General features: G+C 45.2%; 1 long non-coding RNA gene across 1 annotated transcript; it reads right to left on the reverse strand.

The window, feature by feature from the left end:
- Window positions 1-5,091: 5,091 nt before the first annotated feature.
- On the reverse strand, window positions 5,092-6,240 carry LOC132508032 (uncharacterized). Its single transcript, XR_009536392.1, has 3 exons — window positions 6,152-6,240; window positions 5,646-5,756; window positions 5,092-5,169 (listed from the first exon to the last, which is right to left on the reverse strand). It is a non-coding gene; the product is annotated as an uncharacterized LOC132508032 (long non-coding RNA).
- Between the last annotated feature and the right edge of the window lie 13,881 nt (window positions 6,241-20,121).

Below are 20,121 nucleotides of genomic sequence, written 5' to 3' on the forward strand. Positions count from 1 at the left end.
ATTTATTTTTGGCTGCGTTGGGTCTTCGTTGCTGCACGCAGGTTTTCTCTAGCTGCGGCGAGCGGGGGCTACTCTTCGTTGCGGTGTGCGGGCTTCTCATTGCGGTGGCTTCTCTTGTTGTGGAGCACGGGCTCTAGGCGCATGGGCTTCAGTAATTGTGGCACGCGGGCTCAGTAGTTGTGGCACATGGGCTTCAGTAGTTGTGGCTCGCGGGCTCTAGAGCGCAGGCTCAGTAGTCGTGGCGCACAGGCTTAGTTACTCTGCAGCATGTAGGATCTTCCCAGACCAGGGCTCGAACCCATGTGGCCTGCATTGGCAGGCAGATTCTTAACCACTGCGCCACCAGGGAAGTCCACGTTCAGTTTTTAATGTGGTGTGAGGTCCAACTTAATTTTTATGCCTGAGGCCGTCCCGTTGTTCCAGCACCATTTGCAGAAAAGACAGTTCTTTCCCAATTGAATTGTCTTGGCACCTTCGTCAAAAATCAACTGACCGTAAATGTGTGGGTTCATTTCTGGACTCTCAAAACGTTGATATATGTGTCTATCCTTATGCCAGCACCCCAGTCTTAGTTACTGTAGCTTTGTAGTAATTTTTCGAGTTGAGAAGTGTGAATTCTCTAACTCTGTTCTTATTTTTTAGATTGTTTTGGATATTCTGGGTCTCTTACAATGTCATATAAACTTTAGAATCAGCTTGGTCAATTTCTGCAAAAAAGGGAGCTGGGATGTTGCTGGGGATTGTGTTAGTTTTGTATGTCAGTGTTGGGGGCCTGGGATCATTTTATAAAGGAAACTTCTCCAGTTTGTAGTCCCCAGTAATACATACCTGGGATCCTTACCTCTGTGTACCCCCAGAGCCAGCAGAGGCTACTTGGGTATTAGATACCATTTGAGAAAAAGGTATTACGGTCTATCTATTTGCACTCTGTTTAATAATCTTATCTTTATAAAGCACTTTACGAATAGGAAGCATGATGTAGAAGCCAAGTCTTGGCTTAATCATTAGAGGACTAGTTACCACCTAAGAAAACCACTTCAACTAATTCTATATGACCTAAGTAAAAAGTGTAATAATCCTTGGGCTTAAGTTTGGGTATGAGTTTAGCACACATTTCCATCCACAAAGCTGACTGCTACTAAAGTGACCTTTTAAGAGACCTAGATAGACCAGGTGGCTCCTCTGCCTCTTGAGTGTATAGCCCCAAATTGTCAAGCATCACACACTACGAACACAGAACTTTGCCACGCAATCTATTTCCTTTATCATGATATACTAAGCAATGTATCATCTGAATCATGTCTTTCAGTTTTGATTTAGCATTCAACTTGAATTAGGAATACGCTGCTACCTGTAGAGGGCAGTCATAACATACCTGGATGCTCAAAATCAGAGGCTCAGCCTGGAATAGAGCTAACGGTCTGTGGATAAACTGCTGACCCACAACACAGATAATCCTTTTGCTTCAGTTGATGTAACTTTGCAGGGAGGAGCCCAGCAGACTGAGCGACACACCAGCACCAGCCAAAGGAAGAGAAACAGAGTGGACCCTGGGCTGGTGGTGTTAAAATCAAGCTACAGGACTCATTTGGAGACTTTATTGTAAAAACATGCCTAGGCTTTCCCCAGACAACCAAGAAGAACTCCAGAAACATTTCTCCAGACCATCTATGCCGATACAATTTCTGCTCCCGCCCAGGGCTGAGGAATATAATGCGAACATTCATCAAACAGTGGAAAATGAAGGAGGCACCATAGCCAGGCACAATGTCAAGGTAAGACCATCTCCACAGTCCGTGACCTTTCTTGACAAGGAAAGGGTTTATCCAGAAAGAATATAAAACCGCAAGCAAGCTTTAGTGCCAGTGATCATTTTATCTTATTGATGATTTATCAAAAATGCTTCCAAACCAAACCCAAGAGAGAAACTAGAACCTTGATAATAATTACCTGATCCTTCCAGTTTTCTCCAATCTAAACAACTTCCCTTTACCAAGGCAAACAATCACATTTTGTTTGTTTGTATGTTTCAGGAGGTAATGTTTTAAAAAGCAAAAAACCTAGACATAGATTTTTGTGGTTCTTGATATTAACCCTTAGATATTTTTCTCTGATATAAAAATTATATCCCATATAGTAATGAAAAGCTTTCTACAAAAATTGCTCGAGAAAACAAACTGATAAACTAATACAGGCACATAAGAACATTAAGGGGCTTAGGGGTTTTTTTCCTAAAGTCATAGTTTCCTAGGTGAATTTCCTAAGCGTGAATTTCTGCCACTAGATAACACGATTTCCCTAAAGAGTAACCATTTTCCTGCTCAGTATTGTGTGTATCTTTGCAGAAAGTACAGTTTAAGTCTGTAAATCCTCTTAACTATAAATAGAACCACCTCTTAAAAGGTTATTCATGTGGAGGGAGATGGGCACGTGTTAATACCTCTGACAAATAATGATCAGAACTCAGAATTAAATGCTGCAAATCCTACGACAGCAAACCTGTCCAAATCCTGTAGCACTAGAAAATCTATCTGTCCCTATGCTCATATCCTCATAATAATCATTATTTATTTGTAGACTCTAAGTATCTGGATCTGCCCTTTCCCCAATGTTATTTTAACCGATTGGCACAAGGAGAAGAAAAATTGTGGGTTTTTTTAGTCATTAGGAACCTTTTTCTGTAGGAATGTACTGACCTTTACTTTCGAGCTTTCAGACAAATAATACATGAATTTCCACACCTCCTCCTATCACCGAAACACTAGGTCTTTAGGAAACTAGAATGAAATGGGATAGAATGGCCAGAAGTCCTTAATTAATGGGCATCTAAATGAAGGCAACACACACAAAAGAGATTTCTAAAAGGTAGAATTTGGAGACAACGCTGAGGAAGCAGGCGGCAATAACAGTATATGTCGTGTGTGCATGTATATAATATACATGTATGTATATATATAATATGTGCATACACACATATAATGTCAAAGATCTAACTGCCTTGGAGAGTATGCTTTAAGCAGAGTCATAGGCAAAGGACTGGAAAGTATCTATGAACGTGCAGTACACATTCCGACAGCGTCCTGGAATCGACAGCCCTGGGGTGCTGGGCCCTCCGAGCTGCCATCCTGACCTCATTAACCCAGGTAATCAGGTCCCAGCCTGTGCAGCAGCAGGTGCAAGCAGTCAGGAGCGATCCAGTTGGGATGCTACTGGCCTCTCCACTCAGTGTTGCCTTTTTCTATTGCGTCTGAACATAGATGCACATTGAGGTGGACATGTCCCTTCATCTAGCAAGGATCAGGATGGTAGAACTCAATGCACTTAATTCTACAAATATCACTAAGTCCCTACTATCTGCAAAACCTTGGGCTAAGTTTTGAGAAAGAGAAAGATGTTGTCCTTCCTCTCTACAGACTCACAGTATTATCAAAACTGCATCCTATCAGCATGAGTCCTGTCAATGCTAGAGGTTATCTATGTGATTCCACCCTTTCAATCAGTAAGACACTGAGATGGAATATGATTGATATGGAGTAAAACAACTGAAAAAGGCCTAATGAAAGAGTGGAAAAGGTGACATTTAAGGTAGACATGAAATAATATCTAGAAATGGAGAGAAGTAAGCAAAACATGGGCTGAAATGTGTCTAGATGCCCAGAGTCTTAAATGCACAACTATCTGTAAAACTTTTAGGAAAAAAATGACGGGAAATCTTTATAACCTAAGGCAGGCAGAGTTCTTTTTTTTTTTTTTTTTTTTTTTTGCTGCATGCGGGGCTCTCACTGCTGTGGCCTCTCCCGTTGCAGAGCACAGGCTCTGGACGCGCAGGCTCAGCGGCCGTGGCTCACGGGCCCAGCCGCTCCGCGGCATGTGGGATCCTCCCGGACCGTGTCCCCTGCATCAGCAGGCGGACTCTCAACCACTGCGCCACCAGGGAAGCCCAGGCAGAGCTCTTATATAGCAAAAGCATAGTTCATGGAAGAAAAATTGATAAATTGGATCCCATCAAAAATAAAAACCTTTGCTCCGCCAAAGACCCTATTTAAGAGAATGTAGAGACAAGTTACAGACTTGGAGAAAATATTTGCAAACCCCATATCTGACAAAGACCTTGTAATTAGAAATATAAAGAACTCTCAAAACTCAAGAATAAAAAACACAAACATTCCAAGTAGGATATGGGCAAAAGACGTGAACAGGCATTTCATCAAACAGCATACACACATGAAATAATAGTCACATGAAAAGATAAACACATGAAAAGATAGTCAGCATCACTACCACTAGGGAAATGCAAGCTAAAAACACAATGAAATATCACTACTCACCTATCAGAATGGCTAAAATGAAACATAGTGATGAAACCAATTTCTGGCAAGGATGCAGAGATGCTAGATCACTCAAAGATTGCTGGTAGGACGGCAAAATGGTACAGGCAGTGTGGAAAACAATTTGGCTGTTTCTCACAAAACTAAACATGCAACTATCGTACGGTCCAGCAATTTCACTACTGGGCGTTTATCCCAGAGAAATGAAAACCTATGTTCACACAGACTCCATATGCTAATGTTCACAGCAGCTTTACTCATAATAGCCAAAAACTAGAAACAACCCAAAAGTCCTTCAAGGGATGAAGGATTAAATAAACTGTGGTACATCTGTGCCGTGGAACACGATGAACCAACTAAGAGGAATCAACTACTGATACACAGAAGGAATGAACTACTAACACTGCCCCTGGGATCGGTCTCCAGGGAACGAGGCTGAGTGAAAAAAGCCAATCCCAAAAGGTCACATTCTGTATGATGCCATTTATATAACATTGTTAAAATAAAATTAGAGAAATGGAGAATAGATTAGCGATTACCAAAGACCAGAATGGCGAGGGTGGTGGATGCAGCTACAAAGGGGTGGTTTGAGGGAGCTTTGCGGGGATGAAATACTTCTTTATCTTGATTTCGGTGGTTACACAAACCTACACATGTGATAAAATTGCATAGAACTACACTCACACACACACTTGTGAAATCTGAGTAAGCTCTTAGAATTGTACCAAGGTCAGTCTCCTGGTTTTGATGTTGTACGACTTATGAAGTTCCCATTGGGCTAAACTGGATGAAAAGTGCGTGGGACCATTGTGTAGATCCTTTTTTGGAACTTACGGTGAATCTATAATTATTTCAAAATAAAAAAAAACAGTAAAAGCCCTCCAAAGGCAGGTTAGACTGAAAATAACAATACATTTATGTGTTGCATAAATGTGTTGCCTACATTCACTGTGGCTCTTCCTGTTCTTTTTATTTGAATTCTTAACCAATTTCATTAGGTCAGTAGCACTGACGTCGTTAGACCTGTTTTAGAGATGAGAAAACAAGTTTGGAAAAACTTTTGGTTCCATGTGTGAAGTCAGCTGAGTGGTGATTTGAACCTAGGTTTTTCTGACACTGATTTCATTACTAATTCGATAGATGCTGGCAGTGTTTTAGAAGCAGGCTATAATCTCGTGGGCTTGAAGCCAGTAGCCTCAATAGTGATTTCTCTGTGCATTCTGCCCAAAGCAGCCCAACACAGCCACTAGTTTACTACAAAATAAATTAATATTCCCCAAACATACACACGCACACACACCACACACACACACTCACGAACTTGGCTTCGTCAGAATTCTTTTTTCTCCACAAGGATTTTTGCTTCCTTCCATTCAGGGCACAAAGTACAAGCGGGAGGTGGGGTGTTCCCTGGACCAGTCACTCTTTCTAATAGTAAACGTGAGAGAGAGAGAGGAAACTTTCCAGCCACACTGGCAATAAGTCAAGTCATCGACCCATCCATCCATCAATACAGATATATACGCATATGTGTGTGTATTCCTTCCCTGTAATAAAAGTGGGCAGAGCTTAGACAAGAAAGTGTTCTACACAAAATTACTGTTCGTATCATTTCAATGTCGATGCCCCTCTAAGAGCACAGACTGCTAAGTGCTCTCCTGTTCCAGATGTGTGACCCCTTGGGCGTCTGATCAAAGCACTTGTTTTGAGACATTACACAGTAAAAGGAGAGAAACCAATTCCAAGGCCCCAAAGGGCACCTATGAAGACAGCGGAGCTTTGTGTGGCAAAAACGATAGAAGAAAGAAGAGAGGAAAAAATACCTTAGTGAGAAAGGAATTATGCTTCTGGTATCCAGCACCTTCACATTAACGTACTCAGAAGACAAAATTGTCCTGTCCTGCCTCCAGTTGTGAAAGGGTAAGTTCGCTGAGAAGGACAAAGGTGGTTCTTATCTTTCCGAAGACCCTCTGAAAAGAATTCTATACCAATCTGCTTAACACCTGCTTAGGGAAAGGCTCATCTGGAAGTCTGTCGTGGTTACATCTTCCGTCCTTGGCGCGCACGGGTGAGCCGGGAATCCTTGGGTTCCTACTGCAGGTGTTTCCAGGGGAGCAAAGGCAGGAGGGCTCACCAGGCTCCAGACTCAGGGGCTTCTGGGAAAATGTGATTCTTCCCGCCAGTGGGAATATCGTGTAAAACCCAGTGTCAGCGTCTTCATTCTCCACAAGATTTTTCTACTCTGAAAACAACTATACAAAAAAGATCCACATCAAGTCCTATTCTTCAAAGTTAAGTTTGATCATGTTTACCAACTTTTTTTAACATTTAAATAATTGTCTTTCAGGCTTTTACATTAAAGATTGGGTTTTCGCCACTGGATTCTATTTTTAGAGGCAAACATCTCCACCAGCGCCACCAAATAATTCGGCTGAGCAAAGGTAGACTATGTTTATGGGCTTCTTTGCTCGTCTGAAGTTTTTCTGAATGAGAATGGGTTAGAGGATATATAGCATTAGGTAGTTTTCTAACTTAGCTTGAGTTTGAAACTTAGCTTTTGTTCTTTCTTTTTTTTTAAAATGAATATATTTATTTATTTTTGGCTGTGCTGGGTCTCCGTTGCTGCGCGCGGGCTTTCTCCAGTTGCAACGAGCAGGGGTTACTCTTCATGGCAGTGCGCGGGCTTCTCATTGCGGTGGCTTCTCCTGTTGTGGAGCACGGGCTCCATAGTTGTGGCTCGTGGGCTCAGCAGTTGTGGCTTGCAGGCTGTAGAGCACAGGCTTCAGTAGTTGTGGCACACGGGCTTAGTTTCTCCGCAGCATGTGGGATCTTCCCGGACCAGAGCTAGAACCCATGTCCCCTGCATTGGCAGGCGGATTCTTAACCACTGCACCACCAGGGAAGCCCTTAGCTTTTGTTCTTGAGACTGTAAACCTAGAGTTTCTGGACACACAAACGAATGGCAGTATTTCTAAAAGTGGTGGCTCTGAAGTGCTTCGTGTATGTTACCAGTCACACCAGGCTCAGGGCACATGGTAAGAAGCCTCTTATTCTTTGGTGTCTCCGGATTCTCACACACGGCTTGATTTCCAGGGTGTGTGACAAGAGCCACACAGGGCTTCTCTGCAGCCCAACCAGCATCGCTGCCTGGAGAGTCAGCCTAAGGAGCCAGGTGCTTTCTGCTGCCACTGGTAGCTTTGTTGTCGGTTGACATTGACTGAACCACCATGGCATACTCACATAGGACACAGAAGACATGTCTTAATAACTCGTGCCCGTGTTATATTCATTATAATATTCAAGCAGATGTTGCATTTCTGAAATGACTGAAACATCACCAAAAACTGGAGAAAAGGAAGCTTTGCATGGAGATAAGACATCCTGTTATCAATTTTGAAAAGGAGGGAGACTTTTAATAGCAGATTGGACACCACAAAAATTAAAATTATCAAAGTAGGAAATATCAAAATAAAGAAATGTTTGAAAAAGTCTATCAGAACACAGAGAAGAAAGATAAAATTATGAGGGAGGAGAGGAAATAAGGGATACGGAGGACAGATTCACCTTAGGGATAGATAAAAAGAACAGATTAAAAGGGGATCTGAGCAGTGAAATAGCAATAATCAATTTTTTTAAAAAATACAACTTTATATTCCTGATATAAATAAAGATTTCATATAATAATTTGAGAATACATATTGTATTCCGTCAGACAATAAATACTAAGTCTAGTAATATCTTCATAGAATGTTCAAATTTCAAAAATTAAGACACTATTTCTATAAATATCCAAAAGGGGGAAAATGAGATTACCTACAAGGAAACAAAAAAGAAACCTTACCTTATAATTCTCTGAAGCAGTAAATAACTGAAAACAATAGACTTATAACTAGAGAGCTTTCAAAAAAAAATGAAAAAAACTGTGTCTCAAGACTTATTCATAGCCAGGTGTCATTCATGCCTTAACACAAGAGGAAGATATTTTAAGATATGCCAGGATGTGGATGACACATGACACAACTGCACTTCCTGTATAATCACATGAAAATTCTTGTCGGAGCAACAAAAGATAGGGCAAAATGAGAACCCACGAATGAGAGTCACAGTTCGGAGGGATTGGTGGTAACTATTGAAACAGTTAATCAGAACTAATAGAGGTAAAAAGTGACTGTAAAGTGTGACTATTCTTTAGAAGTCTGGTTATATCATAAAAAGAAAGGGGAAAAGAATGAGGGAAGAGGCTTACCTCTCCAGATTAACTTGCAGAGCAAGGGAGGAAGGAGACATCGGGCCTCACTCCTCGTGTCTGGTGGAAGAAAGCTGGAAGAATTCTGCCTGGACAGCATCTCTAAAGCAGAGGGAGGGGCGCCTTTGAGGCGGTGGAGCCAGATGCCGGCAAAGGGAAAGGCAGTGATGTCCCCTTGACTGTCTAAAGAATGTCCAGCTCAAACGGGACTGCAGTTATGCTTTTTAAAAAGTCCCAAGAGGCACGTGGAAGTGTTTGCAGAACAAATGACTGTGACTTTCAACTTGTTTTAAGATAATCCTGGAGGAGAGGAAGGTAGGGAAGATAGGAGGCGAAGCACAACTGGCAACATGCTGATAACAGTTGAAACAGTGACGGGTATGAGGGTTTGTTAGTATATTTGCTCAGTTTATTATTTGTTTTAATTTTGAAAATTAACATAATAAAAACATTTTTGTTAAAAATCACAAAGACTGGAGCTTAGAATTTACCCTTTAAAATTAAATAACAAATTAAATAAATACGGAAATACAGCTTTCCATATTCTATTTATATACGACAGTGGGAGCAGCTAGTATATGCTTTAGACTTTCACTGGATAGCAAGATTGAACTTAACCTTGCAGAAAAAATTTCAAATGGCAAAAAGATCCTGTCTGGAAGTCTAAAAAGTATACTGTAAAAAATCCTTCTTGGCCTCGGCGTGCTGTTTAGACTTTTATTCATAAATTTTATCGCTCTCAGATTTTAAATTTATGGTTAGGAAGAAATATATCTAAGTCTCATTTCCATTGTGCAAAAGATCTCATAACATCATGTTGGCTTTCCTGCCAAAATCAAGCCAGCCTTCACCAAACCATAAAACCACTGCAAACATGTTAGAATATTTAAAGTTTTGCCTTCTTGCAGGGTAAAGATGTAGATGAAATTTACCGGGAATCTTAGATAGTAATCTTGTGTTATAGGTTCAATACGAACCGTTTATTTCCATTCCGCGCATAAAGCAATTCAGATCAGGCTTGTATCATTTGAGAGCTTATTTTAGAAACCTCTGCAAAATGGTTTTACAGTTACTGCATTTTAAATGACTGAAATAAGTAGTTTTAAAATGAAGCAACTATGTTGAAAGATAATAGTTTAAACTATGCAGTGACAATTGGCATATATTCAAATATTCAAGAGTAAAACCCAAATTGCAGACCACGTAAGCAATTTAATTTGACATCGATGATGTAACCAAATACGTTTTTCCGTAAGAATCTATTTTGCTGATGTGATTTTGAATTCTCGACACTAAAAATCATAAGGATTCATTTTCAAGTGAGAGACCATTCTAAGGACCGTTATTCAAAAACAGACAGAATGAATTAAATATCATAAGCGTAGTCTCAACACACTTTTGTAGCTGCCCGTTCAAACTGCACCTGACTACAAGAGAAAAGTACACAGCAGGGAGGCAGGAGCCAAGCAGCTCAGAAACCTGACCCCGGGGGTCTGTGGAAGGTGGTGGAAAAGGCTCAGACCAAGACTCGGCTGTCGCTGCCTCTCCACGGCCTCACTGCCAGTGCCCAGGAGAGAGTCCAACCCAGGGGGGTCTGGTGCCTACGCCTGGGTCAACAGCCCTGGCCATTCCGTCGGCTGTGAGACTGCCTTAAATAGCTGTCCAGCACGAGTTTTAAGGGACTGCAACTTTGAAGCAGCGTGTGGACCTCCGAAGGCAACCACGTACTCAAAGGAGAGAGCCCCGATTTCGATGTTTGAGTTCGGGCATCTTGACATCTATCGCCCAAGGGCTTTATGATCACATCTCAGAGATAAATCCATCCTTCTCCTCTGTTTATCCCTAATTAGCAAAGATCCGTGGATAGGCCCTCCACAACTGTACACTCCCCATACATCCCCTCCCCGAGGGGACATGGGTGGACGCTGAAGTTTTCGTGGGACCCTCTCTGCTCTCTTGAGTCAGACCAGATGGGTCCAGTGTGGGTCACCTGATAACTCAGACACATGGGGACATGACTATTTTTACCTATAAGTTATCAGGAAAGGTTGCTTGAGGTTATGTAAAAAATCGTTGAGCAAAATACAGCCAAATGGAATGAATAAAACATGGCTAGAAAGAAACGATCAAAAGCATTTGATATTACCAATTTCGCTCCACATTTCCCAGTTCTGTAATAAATCTGCTCTCTCTGCTTCTGCAAGTTAGATTTAGTCCTGTTTATTTGAGACTCTGATCTGCGACCATTTGCCCAGAAGGTCACATGTTCTGAAGGATGTATTTTTTTAAGTTTTCAGTGGAAGAGAGAGCGTTGTTCCGTCAGCACCATCCTGTACTTAATTATACGGACACTTTTGCTGCAGAACAAGTTTGCTGGATTGACAAATAAGGATACGATCAGCAAACAAGAGCCAGGTCCTATCGCTGCCTTTTCTCTGTTTTTGTCTTTTCCTAAAAATAGCTGCAAAGTGACTGTTTTTAACAACTCACTAGTGTCAGCAAAATCTGTAGGGCTCCCCTTTCCCAGAGTTTCTGTCTCAGAGAAGAAAGCCAGGCATGTCCGTCATTTGTTGGCCCCTCGGGGAGCCCAGGCTCTGGGGGCCCGTCATTGCCCCATGTATATTCTGACAACATTGAGAGAGGCAGGTTATGAGGAAAGGAAGCAAAGGTCTCCCTGGCTCCACAGCCATCAGCTTGGGTCCAACCGGGAGATGAGAAGTTCTCCTCCCTCTGCCCCCACGCACACCTTCCCCAGTACCCCCAGGCATACCCTGGGCATCTCAGCCTCTCATTCCGGCCCTCCTCCCTCTGCCCCCACGCACACCTTCCCCAGTATCCCCAGGCATACCCTGGGCATCTCAGCCTCTCATTCTGGCCCTCCTCCCTCTGCCCCCACGCACACCTTCCCCAGTATCCCCAGGCATACCCTGGGCATCTCAGCCTCTCATTCTGGCCCTCCTCCCTCTGCCCCCACGCACACCTTCCCCAGTACCCCCAGGCATACCCTGGGCATCTCAGCCTCTCATTCTGGCCCTCCTCCCTCTGCGCCCACGCACACCTTCCCCAGTACCCCCAGGCATACCCTGGGCATCTCAGCCTCTCATTCTGGCCTGGTTTCTCCCATTAGGAAACAAAGGAAGTTCACGTTCATTTGGCACTTAGATGTAAATGAACTAATGTATCGTTCCTGCTCACAACACCTGCAGGGAATGCTAGTATTAGATCCCCGAGCATGAACTCTTCCAAGAGTGTAATCGGGGGCGAATAAACTCTGACCCGGTGTTTGGCGGCCTATAGTCCCTCCCCAGAAGCCATGCTGTGGCCTGGTCCCGCCCCAGCCCCATCTGGCCGGGGCTTCTACCGCGGCCGCCCTGCATCCTCCCTGTGTCCTCCCTTCACCCCAGAACCTCCTCTGTCTGATGCAGTCTCGGCCAAAGGCCAGATAACTCTGCTTGGCTCATCCATCAGAAATGGGCTGTTTTTTACAGACATGAAATCACAAGGGGGAGAGAAAAAAAAAAAGAATGCCTTTGGATTGTAGGAAATCGGGGAAGTGGAAGGCTGACTCCATTTTCAAATTCCTCCTCGCTGAGTCAAGATTCAGCGCCCAGCGGCTTTCTTGCCACACAACCCTCCACCTCAGGCGCAGATGCAATCACCACGCTGAGGACCCCAAGAGCAACGCAGCGCTCCATTGTTTTTTAAAAGACTGGAGGGAGTGAGGGACGGTAAACGCTGACATCTGGTGGAAATGCAAGCACTGCAGGCTTTCAAACTAGTAAAACTTGCGGCTGGGCTGTAACTAATCAAAGTCTGATGACTCGAAGACGTCCTTTATCCCAACTACAGGAGCTCAGTTACGCGCATCCTTCCGGCCTGCCCAGGTCCAAACCGCCACCAGGCAGTGAGATGCCACAAAGCAATCTCTTTGGAATGGCAAGCATGGGCTTTGAATGCAGGTCCAAGTTGGGTTCGATTCTCTGAGTATTGGTTTTATCCTCTATGAAATCACCACAGTTATACCTGTCCCATATAATTTCATTTGGTTGGTTTTTTTTTTTATCAGATACTTTGAATATTGAAAAACAACGTGCGTCCAATGATCCAGGCTTCCCTGGGGCACCCCCAGGACCCACGTGCTTGATGTGTAGCCGGTTTCTCCCAGCACAGTTATTAACCTAGTTATTCCCCTCTACAGGTGGGGCCTCACACCTGCTGGGCACGTGGTAAGAGCCCAGTCAATACTGATTGGCTGACTGATTAATAGATAGAAATGCATTATTGCCCTGCTTCCTTCCCACCACGTGGGTGAAACCCTAATCAGAGACGTAAAGTTTCCTCTTGACCTCTTTAACCTGAGGTCACTGTTAAAATCTTTCTTCAGCCAAATGTCTCATGTCGCAAAGGAAATTAATGACAGCTATGAATCCTGAATGGCCCCAAAATGTGTCATTTCAAGTCGGTGGCAGCCTCCAGCTTCCTCAAGGAAAACACCCCTTTTAAAATGCCGGGCAGGGCTTCCCTGGTGGCGCAGTGGTTAAGAATCCACCTGCCAATGCTGGGGACACGGGTTCAAGCCCTGGTCGGGGAAGATCCCACATGCCGCGGAGCAACTAAGCCTGTGTGCCACAACTACTGAGCCTGTGCTCTAGAGCCTGCAAGTCACAACCACTGAGCCCGTGCACCACAATTACTGAGCCTGCGCTCTAGAGCCCGCGAGCCACAACTGCGAGCCCACAAGCCACAACTACTGAAGCCCGCGTGCCTAGAGCCTGTGCTCTGCAACAAGAGAAGCCACTGCAGTGAGACACTCGTGCACCGCAAGGAAGAGTAGCCCCCGCTCGCCGCAACTAGAGAAAGCCGCGTGCAGTAATGAAGACCCAACATAGCCAAAAACATAATAAAATACTGGGCAAAGCCATCCAATTCAGCCAAGTCCAGCTCGAAGAAATCAGGGTCCTCTGACAAGTTCTCGGGCAGCTCGGAGAGGCTCGCACAGCGCCCATGCAGCCCTTCCAGCCTGTCACAAGCTGCCTGCCTTGGACAGAACAATGGCTCCCCTTGTTTTACCAACCTGTTTGTTGATTTTTGTGCTCCTCCAGTGTGACACTGGTGGATCCGGCCCAACGATGGGGACAAATGGAGTGCAGGTGTCCCCTCCGGCGTCAGGCCTTCTCGCAACACCCATGTGTACGCAACTGGGGCAGATTCTGTCCCACTGTTTCTTGTCTTTTGCAATTTAACAAGACATTAGACACATCATCTAGAAGTTAAAAACCATGACTTTAAAAAAATCTTTTCATGACAGAAAATGTCAAATATACACAAAAGCAGAGAAAAACAGCATGATAAAACCCTCGGTACCCCTTACACAGCCTGCACAATCATCAAATCCAGGTCATGTCATTTCTAAGTTCATTCATTTAACAAATACTGATTGAATACACATTATGTCCCAGGACTGCTTCAGGCTTTTCAGGCATGGGTCTGAATAAGGCACAGTCCTGACACATACTGGGCTTGGAGCCACGCAGGGAAACGGCCTGTCACTGTCCCCACCGAGGGCAGGAAGTGCTGTGGTCAGAGAAAGGAGACGGGCAGCTGACCCAGCCTTAGTGAGATCCCCAGGGAAACGGCATCTAAGCTGAGCCTTGAAGGCTAAGTGGGAGATCACCCAGGGAGAAGAGGAGGCCCAGACTGGGAAAGGGGCGTGATGCCGGCAGAGGCAACAGTTTATACCGAGAGCAGGAATGCAAATGAACAAGGGGATTTTAGGAACGGAAGGATGCTTAATGTGATTGGAGCCTGGAGTACAAAAGAACAGTGAGAAAGCTGGGTGAGTGAATGGAGTATCAGCAAGTCACGAAAGGGCTTTTATGCCACATTAAGTCCTGCAGACACATGAGGGGCCACCGAATGGTTAGAGGGAGGGAAGTAACACAATCACGTCTGCCTCTTAGAAAGGTCACCCGTTCTGCAGGGTGGGGAACGGATTAGACTAGACAGAGGCGCGGTGTAGACGCCAAGGCGGGACCTGTGGAGGAGTCTGCTGCAATTTAATAAACGAGCCAGCCAGTCCAGCGGGGACGCTCAAGTGCACGCCTGGGGCGCTCTAGAGCTTTCTCTGTGGATTCCGCTCTGTGTCTCCACTTCAAGGCAGGGCCAAGGTTTGGGTTTGGGGCTGGTGTACGTGTGCTTAGGATTCAAACGACAGCGGTGTTACCAGCTTTTACATACATGTACACAACTGAAGAAAGAGAAGACTGATTACTGTGGACGCCTCTGTCCCCTGCACTTGTCAACCTTATACTTGCGGGCCTCTCACTGTTGTGGCCTCTCCCGCTGCGGAGCACAGGCTCCGGACGCGCAGGCTCAGTGGCCATGGCTCATGGGCCCAGCCGCTCCACGGCATGTGGGATCCTCCTGGACCGGGGCACGAACCCGTGTCCCCTGCATCGGCAGGCGGACTCTCAACCACTGCGCCACCAGGGAAGCCCCATGGATCTTTTTTATTCTTACCATTTCAAAATGTTTTCGTTAATTTACGTTTTTAATTAAAATATTCGAAATGAGAATCGTGCAACCCCACAGCTGTGAACGGACGTGACTGCTGTGGTCACCCCACATAGGCAGGATGGACCCCCTGCCCGGCACCTGCCCAAGATGTGGTTCTGATGTCCAGACCGGTGAGGTCACACGCACACCAGAGAGCATAGAAAGGTTTATTACTCACACGATGCAGCCTCTGAGGAGGGCAGGATGGAAGCAGGTCCAGAAACGGCTTGAGAGAGCAGAGAAAGGGGATCTGCTTGGCGTTTCCATGGCCGAGCCGGGCCGAGGGTTCTGCTGGGCAAGGGCCAGGGCTTACCTGGTTGGACCTTCCCGCGGCAGCCAAGGGAGAGGGCACCTGGTGTCCTGTATCAGCCGCCCAGATGTGAGACAGAAGGGGGACAGTGATGGGACCTGGAAGCTGTCAGCAGTCGGGCATTAAAAACGAAGTCAAACTCTTCATTACCCACTCTCTGTTACACTAGTACAGAGCCCAGAAGTCTCCATCTGGCCAGTCAGCAACCTCCATTCCCCCAAGGCAAACGCTCTCCACTCTCACCAGCTTCTCCGTATCCTGCAGAGATGGTCTTATGTATCTAAAAACATGTAAACACGCATACACGCACACACGTCATTCCTTTTACTAAAGACCAAAGGATGGAAACCAGATAGCCCAGGGTTTGCTTAAATTCCTTCACATTTGCTCTGTTTTCTGGATAAGAGTCTTTGGCGAGGCCATTTCACCTTTCTGAGTCTCAGTGCGGCCTTCTGTTACATGGAGAGGAGACATACCTGCTTGCCGGACTGTGACAAGGAATAAACGACGTGTCGAACGACCAGTGTCCGGAACCGGGGACACGACGTCCCTTTTACCTTGCTTTCCTTCTACTTCGCCGGCTGCTCTTTTTCAGCCTCTTCTGCAAATCCCTCTCCCTCTATTGACTCTGACATGTTGGAAATTCCCTAGGTTTTCATCCTAGGCCTTTTTCTCACTCAACTTGTTCTCCCTGGCTAATCTTGGCTGCGTCGACAGCTTTGAGACAGCTTACGGGTGATGATTCAGCTCTCTCTCCTGCAGTCCACACATGAATGTACAAATGTTTACTCACCACCTAGCTTGAAATGTCTAGGCATGTCAAAATTAGCAATCTGTCTTTACCGTTCCCCAAACTTTTTCACGATGGTGAAAGGGTACCATGATCTGCCCGGTTTTGAACTAGAAATTTAGAGGCATAACCCTTGACCTTAATCTTATCCTCATTTCATACCCCTAATCAGTCTTCAAGTTTTGTCCACACTATTCAAAATTATCTCTTGATCCGTTTCGTTAGTTATCTCCATCCCTTTTAACACTTTCCTGGATAAAGTTACTCTCATCTCCCAAAACATGTATCACAGCAGCCTCTTCTCTGGTCTCCTCTTTCGAGTCATGCCTGCCTCTAACTGACTCCAGAAGTCAGAAATCTTCCTAAAACACAAACGTGACTGTGTTAACCCCCCGATTCAACTCTGTCCGTGGCTCCCCGTTTCCATTTGGACGTGGCAAACTCCTTAAGCGGCTTCAGTCTTGTTCTATCTTTTCATCTCTTTCTAGGGGTCTTACCCAATCCCAATACTTTCAATAGCATTTTATGCTAATGTTCCTAAATTTACATCTCCAAGGTTCCCACCTCTACCCTGAGCTTCAGGCTGTTTCACAACAGCCTTTGGAACGTCTCCATCTGAGTGACTCACAGGCACCCAAAACGTGTGTTTACCTGGACTCCTGATTTTCCTCCCCACCGTCCTCATTTCAGCAAGTCACCCAACTGCTCAAGGCAGAAAACCTAGGAATTTTCCTTGAGTCCCTTTTTCTCAGCCTGTACCTTGAATCCACCTGACTCCCATTAATTCTAAAATGTATCCCGTATCTGTCCACTTCTCTCTATTTTATTCCCATTACCTGCCCAGGCCATCCCCCTCTCTCACCTGCACCAGTGCAAAGCCTCCTGCTTCACTGTTCCCATGCTTGCCCTCTTCCAATTCACTCTTATGCAAAGCAGTCAAAGGGGTCTTTAGGGGCTTCCCTGGTGGCACAGTGGTTGGGGGTCCACCTGCTGATGCAGGGGACGTGGGTTCGTGCCCCGGTCCGGGAAGATCCCACATGCCGCGGAGCGGCTGGGCCCGTGAGCCATGGCCGCTGAGCCTGCGCGTCCGGAGCCTGTGCTCCGCAGCGGGAGAGGCCACAACAGTGAGAGGACCGTGTACCACAAAAAAAAAAAAAGAGTCTTTAAAATACATAAATCACATGATGTCACTCTCTTGCTTAAAACCTTAAAAATAAAATCCAGGGACTTCCCTGGCAGTCTAGTGGTTAGGACTCTGCACTCTCAGTGCAGGGGGCATGGGTTTGATCCCAGGTTCAATCCCTGGTTGGGGAACTAAGATTCCCCATGTCACATGGTGTGGCCAAAAAAAAAAAGAAAGAAAAGATAAAATAAAATAAAATCCAGAATCCTTACTATGACTTGCTTGCCCTATTCAGTCTACTAGACTCTTACACCCCCTCATTCAGTACATACAAGAGAAGGTCGTTTTCTTCCCCACTCACCTTGAATCCGAGCACCTAAGACATTGCCTGGAACTTAAGAAAATAATAAGCAGGTGATTAATGTTTGTTGAAAGAATGAATAAATGAGTGGCTTGCAAGACCCTTCTTGGTCTAATCCCTGCGTCTGCTATTCCTTTTCTACTTTCCCAAATCACAACCTAGGCTGCGCTAAATGCTAGGAATAGGATGAGAGCTGGCAATGTCTATCTGGCAGCAGAAATCAGGATGAGAGAACCCCAAGAGGGGGGTGACAACGCTACGGCAGAACCGCGACTGATTAACTCAGCTGCCGCACCCTGAGCCCTGGCGGCTTTCTCAGGCTCCTCTCCGCTCACATCGTGAAGAGTTTTGAGTGTTTTTTCAATTGTGCTAAAATATAAGTAACGTAAAATTTACCATTTTAACCATTTTAAAGTGTATAATGCAGTAGTATTAAATACATTCACAAGGTTGTGGAACCATTATTACGATCTATTTCCAGAGGTTTTCATCAACCCAAACACTCTGGACCCACTAAACAATAACTCCTCTCCCCTCCGCCCCAAGTAACCTCTCTTCTACTTTCTACCTGTATGTCTGCCTATTTTTCGTATCTCGTATCAATGGACTCATTCAGTATTTGTCCTTTTGTGTTCAGCTTCTTTCACTTGGCATAGGGTTTTCAAGGTTCATCCATGTTGTAACCTGTGTCAGAATTCTATTTCTGGAGATTGGTTCAAGACGGCGGAGTAGAAGGACGTGGGCTCTCTCCCTCGTGCAAGAGCACCGGAATCACAACCAACTGCTGGACAATCATCGACAGGAAGACACTGGAACTCACCAAAAGAGATGCCCCACATCCAAGACAAAGGAGAAGCCGCAAGGAGACAGCAGGAGGGGCGCAATCACAGTGAAATCAAATCCCATAACTGCTGGGTGGGTGACTCACAGACTGGAGAACACTTACACCACAGAAGTCCACCCACTGGAGGGAAGGTTCTGAGCCCCACGTCAGGCTTCCCAACCTGGGGGTCCGGCAACGGGAGGAGGAATTCCCGGAGAATCAGACTTTGAAGGCTGGTGGGATTTGACTGCAGGACTTCAACAGGACTGGGGGAAACAGAGACTCCACTCTTGGAGGGCACACACAAAGTAGTGTGCGCATCGGGACCCAGAGGAAGGAGCAGTGACCCCGGGGGAGACTCAACCAGACCTACCTGCTAGTGTTGGAGGGTCTCCTGCAGAGGCGGGAGGTGGCTGTGGCTCACCGTGGGGACAAGGACACTGACAGCAGAACTTCTGGGAAGTACCCCTTGGTGTGAGCCCTCCCAGAGTCCACCACTGGTACCACCAAAGAGCCTGCAGGCGCCAGTGCTGGGTTCCCTCAGGCCAAACAACCAACAGAGGGGGAACCCAGCCCCACCCATCAGCAGACAAGCGGATTAGAGTTTTACTCAGCTCTGCCCACCAGGGCAACACTCAGCTCTACTCACCACCATTCCCTCCCATCAGGAAGCTTGTACAAGCCTCTTAGATAGCCTCACCCACCAGAAGGCAGACGGCAGAAGCAAGAAGAACTACAATCCTGCAGCCTGTGAAACAAAAATGACATTCACAGAAAGACAGACAAAATGAAAAGGCAGAGGGCTATGTACCAGATGAAGGAACAAGATAAAACCCCAGAAAAACAACTAAATGAAGTGGAGATAGGCAACCTTCCAGAAAAAGAATTCAGAATAATGATAGTGAAGATGATCCAGGACGTGGGAAAAAGAATGGAGGCAAAGATCGAGAAGATGCAAGAAATGTTTAACAAAGACCTAAAAAAATTAAAGCACAAACACCTAGAAGAATGAAAGAACAAACAAACAGAGATGAACAATACAATAACTGAGATGAAAAATACATTAGAAAGAATCAATAGCAGAATAACTGAGGCAGAAGAACGGATAAGTGACCTGGAAGACAGCATGGTGGAATTCACTGCCGTGGAACAGAATAAAGAAGAAAGAATGAAAAGAAATGAAGACAGCCTAAGAGACCTCTGGGACTACATTAAACGCACCAACATTCACATTATAGGGGTCCCAGAAGGAGGAGAGAGAGATGGGACCTGGGAAAATATTTGAAGAGATTATAGTTGAAAACTTCCCTAACTTGGGAAAGGAAATAGCCACCCAAGTCCAGGAAGTGCAGAGTCCCAGGCAGGATAAACCCAAGGAGAAACAGGCCAAGACACATAGTAATCAAATTGACAAAAATTAAAGACAAAGAAAAATTATTAAAAGCAACATGGGAAAAATGACAACATACAAGGGAACTCCCATAAGGTTAACAGCTGATTTCTCAGCAGAAACTCTTACATTAATTTTGTATCCTGCAACTTTACCAAATTCATTAATTACCTCTAATAGTTTTCTGGTGGCATC

This window comes from Lagenorhynchus albirostris, chromosome 17 (genome assembly GCF_949774975.1).
Source record: "Lagenorhynchus albirostris chromosome 17, mLagAlb1.1, whole genome shotgun sequence".
Lineage (NCBI taxonomy): Eukaryota > Metazoa > Chordata > Mammalia > Artiodactyla > Delphinidae > Lagenorhynchus > Lagenorhynchus albirostris.